We start from the raw sequence: 10,000 nt of genomic DNA on the forward strand, positions 1-10,000 counted from the left end.
GTTTTTCATTTAACGTCTATTTTCCATGCTGGCATGGGTTGGACGGTTTGACTGAGGGCTGGCAAGCCAGAAGGCTGCACCAAGCTCCAATCTGATCTGGCAAACTTTCTACAGCTGGATGCCCTTCTTTATGCCAACCACTCCGAAAGTGTAGTGGATGCTTTTCACATGCCACCAACACGAGGGCCAGTTGGGAAGTACTGGCATTAACCATACTTGAATAGTGGTTTTTACATGCCATCGGCATGTGAGCCAGTCAGGTGACACTAGAAACGACCACACTTTGCCAAAGAAAGAAGAAGTCTGTACTCAACACATTATCATGGGTTATATTATTTATATTATTTATTTAAGTGAACACATGTTGAGTTTCATGCCATTTCACTCTTCAGGTATGAACTGCTTTTGTCCATTGTCATTTTATATACATTGATATTGTTTTATAAGTTTGCTTATGGCTATAAATTCTGATCAGTTATTTTTCAATATCATCTGGTATTTAATTTTTTGTTAGGACCAAACAACTTGCTTATGCTCATCATTTTGTTTCCTTTTTGCCAATATTGGTTTGTTATGTCATATTACCCTAGGATATTGACTACAGTGCATGGTGTCTCATTTGCTAATTCCTTCTTTTTTGCATTCATTTGTTAATCTTGTTCTTGTGAAAGCATGTAGGTTAGTGGCTAAGATATTTGGCTCAAAATTGTAAGGTCGTGAGTTTGATTCCCAGCGACATGTTGTGTTCTTAAACAAGACATGCTCTTCCTGTCCAATCAACTGGCAAAAGCGAGTACTAGCTATATTTCAAAGGGCATCCTTGTCACAATCTGTGTCATGCCAAATCTCCCTGAGATCTACATTAAGGGTATGCATGTCTAGGTATGCATGTAAGGCAGTGAGCTGGCAGAAACGTTAGCATGCCGGGCGAAATGCTTTGTGGTATTTCGTCTGCCGTTGCGTTCCGAATTCAAATTCTGCCGAGGTCGACTTTGCCTTTCATCCTTTCGGGGTTGATAAATTAAGTACCAGTTACGCATGGGGTCGAGGTAATCGACTTAATACCTATGTCTGTCCTTGTTCGTCCCCTCTGTGTTTAGCCCCTTGTGGGTAGTAAAGAAATAGGTATGCATGTCTAGTGTAAGAGTGGCTGAGTGGTAAGTAGCTTGCTTACCAACCACATGGTTCTAGGTTCAGTCCCACTGCGTGGCACCTTGGGCAAGTGTCTTCTACTATAGCTTCAGGCCGACCAAAGCCTTGTGAGTGGATTTGGTAGATGGAAACTGAAAGACGCCCATCGTATATATGTATATATATATATGTGTGTATGTGTGTGTGTGTTGTGCGTGGTGTGTGTGTGTGTGTGTGTGTATGTTTGTGTGTCTGTGTTTGTCCCCCCCAACATTGCTTGACAACCGATGCTAGCAGGTTTACATCCCGGTAACTTAGCAGTTCGGCAAAAGAGACCGATAGAATAAGTACTAGGCTTACAAAGAATAAGTCCTGGGGTCGATTTGCTCAATTAAAGGTGGTGCTCCAGCATGGCCGCAGTTAAATGACTGAAACAAGTAAAAGAGAAAGAGAGATGTCTATGGAGTGCTCAGCCTGTTAATCTCATGATTAATTGCATGTTAATCTCCTGAGCAGGCTGTTCTCTTGATCTAATCAGCTAGAACACTCGTCATCATATCCAATGAATTGCCAGTTAATGTTACTTTGTTTATCTGTGTATAACATTGTTCTAAATTTAGGGTTATAGCATGATGCAGTTCAGTATTTGTTCTATTTCTGATATTCAGTTTCTTTAAGGGGCCTTAGAATCGGTTGTATAATTTATATTCTTATATCTTGTTTCTGTCTTTGTACTGTGGCCATGCAGGGTGTACTACCTTATGAGGTTTGGTTGAATGAATTGACCCTAGTACTTATTTTTAAACCTGGCACTAAATCCATTATTTTCTTATTGCCAAATCACAAAATTACAGGGATATAAACAAACCAACACCAATTATCAAGCTGTGATGAGGAACAAACACAAACACAAAGATGAACATACATTTGTGTGTGTATTTTATATATATATATATATATATATATATATATATATATATATATATATACACTCACGGAGTGGTTGGCGTTAGGAAGGGCATCCAGCTGTAGAAACATTGCCAGATTTAGACTGGAGCCTGGTGCAGCCTTCTGGCTTCCCAGAACCCCGGTCGAACCGTCCAACCCATGCTAGCATGGAGAACGGACGTTAAACGACGATGATGATGATGATGATATATATTCTTTTAGTCATTTATTCTTTTGCTTGCTTCAGTCATTTGACTACAGCCACGTTGGAGCACTACCTTGAGGGGCTTTAGTTGAACAAGTCAACCCCAGGACTTATTTTTTTTAAGCTTAGTACTTATTTTATCAGTCTCTTTCGTTGAACTGCTAAGTTAAACACACCATCACCAGTTGTCATGCAGTATGGGGGTACAAACACAGACTCAAAGACACACACATAAATATATACATATATATATTTTTTTTTATATAATTAGGGTTCAGCAAAAAAAATTGCTTTACCACATACCGAACTTTTAGAAATAGCAGCCAAAGAATTTAGCTATTTCCTCTACTATAAGAAGAGTCTCCCAGAAACAATTTACGTAGGCATAGAGGGAAAAATAACGAAAGTTCACTCGAAATTAGATTACTTGTGAACGCGTTTCTGGGTTATAGAGATAGAGATGCTAGAAATACATACCTATTCTAACATTCCCGTCATCAGCACAAGGTTTCATTAAATTTAAATTTGAGAGCACTCAAAATCGAACATACCCATCTGATTTGAGTAACCTCAGACAAACCACCCTCGACATCCAGTACTAACAAGTTCGAAACATACGAATGAGGCTCTGCATCTTCCCCTGTCCACCCACGTGAGTTATAGAGCAACAAATTCCTACAGAGGAGTTCGTAGTTTATTATCAGGGAATGAATTATATTGTCAATAATAATAAGGGTAAAATTAATTAATTAATTAATAATTAATAATTTTACCAAGCAGTGTTCAGTATGTAAAAGGACCATTTATGGTAAATTTATACTTTATATAATTAGGGTTCAGCAAAAAGATTTGCTTTACCACATACTGAACTTTTTAGAAATAGCAGCTATTTCTTCTACTATAAGAAGAGTCTCCTAGACAATGTCTACTCAAAAACATATATATATAAATATATATATATATATATATATATATATATATATATATATATATATAAAATGGGCTCTTTCATTTTGTCTGCCAAATCCACTAACAGGATTTGGTTGGCCCAAAGTAGAAGACACTTGCCCAAGGTGCCATGCAGTAGGACTGAACCCAAAACCATGTGGTTGGGAAGCAAGCTTCTTACCACACAACCATGCTGTAGACTTCTTTCAGTTTCCATCTACCAAATCCACTCTCAAGGCTTTGATCAGCCCAGAGATTTAGTAGAACACATTTGCCCAGTGTAACTAAACCTGAAGCAATGTGCCTTGGAAGCAAACTTCATCACTTTAAATAATTTTTCTGAAGCTCTAAATTGTTTTTTGTTATTTTGATATAATCATATTTTTTTTGTTTATTTGTAACTGTATTTCTGATATTCTGTTCATTTCTCTTTGTTTCACTTGTTTCTTGTACAATCTTGTTATTATATTTTGTCGGTTCTTTAATTGTTTTGCTGGTGATTTATTTTTATTCATTGTTCTATATTTGCTAATTCAAAGATTTTGCTTTCTTTTATTGAAATATTGTATACATACACACATATATACATACATACATACATACATACATACATACATACACATACATACATACATACATACATACATACATACATATATGTTGTGTTATATATAATATAATATATATATATAATTATATATATTATATATATTATATATATACACACATATATATATCTATAGTGTTAACAGAGCTAGTGGTTATAATAACCAACTAAGGGATAAAATATTCATATATACCATCGGTATCTGTTATCTGTATTATCCTCAGGCATTGATGTGCAAGCACACCATGCACGTAGAGTACAGATAAAAACAGGATAAACAAGAGTTTATCAGGAACCAATGCAAATAATCATATATAATGTACATGTACATGTACATGTGTCTGTGTGTGTATATATTATATATATATATATATATATATATATATAGGTGTGTGTGTTTGTGTGTGTGTGCATGTATATACATACATGTATATAGAGTCACCAGATGAGATCAAGAAATGCGCAATATTGAAAACACTTAGTAGCACACAAAGGAATTGAACTTACACTTCAGAATCTTTACCGACGACTAAGTCTGCAGAGTAACGATTGGCTATGATTAATCCAGGTGAGCAGTTACGAAAATAATGATGCAAATTAACAAATAAAACTGCTTGGGTTAGATATTATAAGAAATATGCATACATGTATACATGTAAATAAAGTAAAAGCAAAGACTGAACATTTTCAGACAATGAATATTCAAGCATAAACTTATATCAGGTTGAGTAAAAAGTAGGCAACGTTTTAACCCATGAAGAATCTGTACTGGATTTTTGCAGAGTTTTGAATTCTTTTTAAATATTTTTTTGTAATTGTCTGATAAAATAGATGTAGACTTGCCCAAATGCATCAATAAATTAACATTGATATATTTTTTTTCCTATTGTTATAATCATCTGAAATGGAACTGTCAAAGTGCGATATTTGAGCAATGTTGCTATTCAACTTCAAAAAAGGATATAACACAGCTGAAACTGGTCATGATATCAACAAAATGTTTGGTGAGAAAATGACCAGTGAATGGGTCAGTTCAAAAATGGTTTAAACAATTTCACAGTAGAGACCTGAGCCATGAAGATTGTGAGCATAGTCAATTAAAGACCGTCATTAAGAAAGATCCATATAAAACCACTCAAGAACTGGCAAAAGATCTTCAAGTTAGCCAGAAAATCAAAAAAGCTCCACAAATGGATACCACACGATTTGAAGGAAAATCAGAAAATGTGTAGATATGAAATTTGCTCATTCCTTCTTCTTTGTAACCAGACTGATCCATTTCTCAACTGTATTGTAACTTGCAAAGAAAAGTGGATTCTGTACAATAATAAAAAATGTTTTTCAGTGTTTGCATCAAAATGAAAGCACCAAAAGCCTTCCCTAAAAAAGAAGGTTATGATGACTGTTTGGTGTTGTACTGCAGGACTCATCCACTATAACTTCTTAAATCTCAGAAAAACCATTACAGCAGAAACATATTGCTATGAAATTGCCAAAATTAATGAAAAACTGCTACTCCTCTGTCCCAGACTGGTCAACAGAAGACAGCCAATCATTCTTCATGACAATGCTCATCCACACAGTTCCCAAATGACACTCCAGAAGTCGAGGAAACTTGACTACGAAGTTCTTCTCCACCCGGCTTATTCCCCAGACCTTTCTCCTACCAGCTACCACTTTTACAAACACCCTGGTTGTTTCCTAAAGTGTTCATCAGCCCCAGAACTCCAGATTCTTATGATACCAGAATAAACAAACTTATAACTCATTGGGAAAAATGTATTGATTGTAATGGTACTTACTTTGATGAATAAAATTCCTGCCTTGTTGAAATATACTGTGATGAATTTCATGCTTCAAAACGTTGCTTATATTTTGCTCAGCCTGATAGATGTTTATATATCAACCTAATGTTTATATGCTTCCATAACTGGTTGCATATTTTGGTGAACTACATCAGCCAACATTATGAAGTAACGCTGAGCACTCAGAAACAGCTGTTAGACCTGTTACACTAGACCTTCACCCTTTTAATTCTCTGTGCCATTGTACTCTGTGTAAGCTTGCACTGTTAATATATAAATAGCTATATATTTATACTTGAGTATTGATCATCTGAAAATCTGCAGCCTTTGCTTTCTCTCCATTTACATGTATGTATATTTTCTATATCTAATCCGAGGAATTTTATTAATTAAATAGCATCATTATTTACATGCATGTACTCTTTTACTTGTTTCAGTCATTTGACTGTGGCCATGCTGGAGCAACGTCTTTAGTTGAGCAAATCGACCCCAGGACTTATTCTTTGTAAGTCTAGTACTGATTCTATTGGTCTTTTGCCATACCGCTAAGTTACAGGGACGTAAACACATCAGCATCGGTTGTCAAGCGATGTTGGGGGCACAAACACAGACACACAAACATATACACACACACATACATATATACGATGGGCTTCTTTCAGTTTCCGTCTACCAAATCCACTCACAAGGCTTTGGTCGGCCCGAGGCTATTGTAGAAGAGACTTGCCCAAGGTGCCATGCAGTGGGACTGAACCTGACACCATTGGGTTGGTAAGCAAGCTACTTACCACACAGCTACTCCTAGGCCTATTCTTTTATTCTTTCACTTGAAAAGAATGTATATTCTTTTTATTCTTTTACTTGTTTCAGCCATGCGGCTGTGGTCATACATAAGTATGTGTGTGTGTGTCTGTGTGTGTGTGTGTGTGTCTGTGTGTATGTGTGAGTGTGTGTGTATGTATGTGTGTGTGAATGAATGTATGTATGCATGCATGTATGTATAAGTGTGTATGTATGTATAAGTGTCTATGTGTGTATGTAGGCATGTATAAGTCTGTATGTATGTATACTGTATGTATATATATATATATATATATATATATCTTTGATGAGCAGTTTACACCAGTACTCAAGCTTCAATGTTCAATTCACTTGTATTTGGTACTTAGTTGTAGAATTATTTCATATCTTCGAATGAATGCTTTACCCCAACACTCAGCTAAACACATTTTGAACATTAGCTCTAGAAAGATCCTAATTTCCTCAGAGATTTCATTTGACCTCAGAAATAAGAATTAGTGAAATGATTTCATTTGATTCAGTTAACTTTGCCTTATATGCTAGAGTTTCTGAACATGATGGTGCAGTTGACACTTCAAATTAGTTCAATCCTTCACATGTAAATGATAATTGCAGTCAATATCTATGATGCAACATATAGTTAATTAAACAGCAATTGCTAAGCTGACATTAGACTCAAAGAGCACATGCTAGCACACATGCATGAACACACATGCAACTACACAGATGCACATACACACATGCAAACACTCACACATATACGCACGTATACACATGCATACATTTGCAAAACAAGATGGAGAAAATAGAAATTAAGCATAAATTTTAGTTAAGCTTACATACATACACCCCCCCCCACACACACACAGATACATACATACAAACATACTTACATACCTGCATACATACATACATACATACATACATATATACATGTATGGTAGTCTCTCAGGACCAAGAAAGACAGTTCCACATTTTCTCGCTGAGCTACCTACTCTTTTACTTGTTTCAGTCATTTGACTGTAGCCATGCTGGAGCACTGCCTTTAGTCAAGCAAATCAACCCCAGGACTTATTTTTTGTGAACCTAGTATTTATTTTATTGGTCTCTTTTGCTGAACCGCTAATTTTACGGGGATGTAAACACACCAACATTGGTTGTCAAGCGATGTTGGGGGGACAAACACAGACACTCAAACATATACACACACACATACATACATATATTCATATAAACCACGGGCTTCTTTCAGTTTCCATCAACCAAATCCACTCACAAGGTTTTTGGTCTGCTTGAGGCTATAGTAGAAGACACTTGCCCAAGTTGCCATGCAGTGGGACTGAACCCGGAACCATGTGGTTTGTAAACAAGCTACTTACCACTCAGCCACTCCTACACAGATAATTTGCTTATAAAGATCAAATATTCATATTAGACATGTTCTCACTACCGGCAAAAAAATTGACATTACCTGTGCAGGTGCACAATGGTACTCCGTAATCATAGAGCAATGTGAGATGAAGTGTTTTACTCATGATCATGAATGTGACACCTTAGCCACTAGCCGATGTGCCTTCACCCATACACACATGCATAGGTAATTCCCCTGGTATTGAATATGTACACAAATATCAGCACAAAGAATACTAGTTGAACACTCCCATCAAAACCTGTGTCAAATGCAAGGGTAACAGGCTGGACATTGTAATCTGGAACAGGCAAGGACAATTATGTACCATCATAGAGGTCCTGCTGTTGTGAATATCTCCTTGAAAATTGAGGAGAAAGAAGATAACTATGGACAACTGCTTTGAAACTTCCAGCTTCTATATCTGGATTACAAACTTATATATATATACCAATAATAAGAGGAGCATTTGATTCTGTAAATGCTTAACTATTAGTCTGGATAAGCTTGGATTTTCAGAAAAAGAAATCAGTCGACTGATTCACACATTACAAATACAATCCGCAAGTTGAACAGTAAACCTATGCAAGACTTTCCTCAGGTTTAAAATGTGATATTATTCTCATTTTTATTCCAAATATGGAGCTTTGTATCTTTGTTAGAAAGCAACTCCTTCTTCAGAGAAAGAATTCAAATGATTAGAAACAAAAAAATCATACATACATACATACACATACATACATACATACATACATACATACATACATACATACATACATACATACATGAACCAACATCGTGGCAGTTTGTTCATGTATGTATGCGTGTGTGTATGTGTCATTTGAATTTTGAATTATTATTTATATTTTGAATTATTATTTTGAATTAATCATGCATTATCTTGTAACTTTAAGATTTTAATTATGTGATTGTTTATTTTTAGAATGATATTGTAGGGTAGGTGTGAGAGGCTGGATTTGACCAGTTTCAACATTAAATAGGTAGAATATCTTGGCCGGATAAGACCTGTTTCAATGCCAAAGATTAAATATCCATGTATTATATCTATTTGTACAATATGTGCAAACATAAATATACATGCTTATTTGTTTATGAATTCATATATAAATTGATGTCCAGTACTTTAATGTAATTAAGATTAGACAATAATTAGTATAATTATCATTAGACATTATTAAATTAGACATTATAAAAAACATTCTGTGTGTGTATGTGGATGCATGGGAGTGTGTGCATATCTTTGTGGCTGTGTGTCTTTACATCCCTGTAACTAAGGCTGCGAACTGGCAGAATTGCTTGCATATATTGGCTTTGTGAACGAATTTAGTAAATGGGTACTGTTGTCCAGAAGCTCATCATTTGTGTGTGTGTGTGTGTGTATGGATGCATGTAGGCATGTGTGTGTACATGTGTATTTCTATTGATGTTTATCTATGTGTGTGCATGTGTTTGTACATGTGTGCATGTGTTTGTACATGTGTGTATGCTAGTTTGTGTGTGCATATCAATGTGTATGTGTGCATGTGTGCATATGTGTGTGCATGTGTGTTTGTATGGGCATTTTTATGTGTGTCTGTGTGTGTGTGTGTGTGTGTGTGTGTGCATATTTGTGTTTTTGCTTTATTTCTCACTGCTTTTACAATCAATGTTGGTTTGGTTACAATTCCATTACTCATTCCTTCAGCAAAAGGAGGACAATAATACAGTGAGTAGCAGACTGAAAGCAAGCACTGAAATTTATTTGAGTCACTAGAACCCATTCAGAGTCATGTCCCAAGCATAGCAGCAGTCCAACGGCTAAAACAAATAAAAGAACAACGAAATTCATCATTTGTCCCAACTTGACAGATTCAAACTTGAATTTTGACAAATATCAAATTCAAGTAACACCTTACAAACAAGATATTCTTGTATCCTTTTATTCTTCTATTCTTACACTTGTTTTAGTCATTAGACTTTGGCCATGCTGAAGCACCACCTTGAAGGGTTTTAGTCAAACAAATCGGCCCCAGTGCTTATTTTTTAAGATTAGTACTTATTCTATTGATCTCTTTTGCCAAACTGCTAAGTTATGGGGACATAAACACACCAACAATGGATTCGAGCAAAGATGGGAAACAAATACA

General features: G+C 35.7%; 1 long non-coding RNA gene across 1 annotated transcript in view; it reads left to right on the top strand.

The window, feature by feature from the left end:
* Positions 1–10,000, top strand: part of LOC118764695 — a 19,220-nt gene that overhangs the window by 4,956 nt on the left and 4,264 nt on the right. The window contains exon 3 of the long non-coding RNA XR_005000501.1: positions 2,966–2,969. This is a non-coding gene — a long non-coding RNA (uncharacterized LOC118764695). The remainder of the gene's footprint in view (positions 1–2,965; positions 2,970–10,000) is intronic.

The sequence above is a fragment of the Octopus sinensis genome, linkage group LG9 (genome assembly GCF_006345805.1).
Source record: "Octopus sinensis linkage group LG9, ASM634580v1, whole genome shotgun sequence".
Classification (NCBI taxonomy): Eukaryota; Metazoa; Mollusca; class Cephalopoda; order Octopoda; family Octopodidae; genus Octopus; species Octopus sinensis.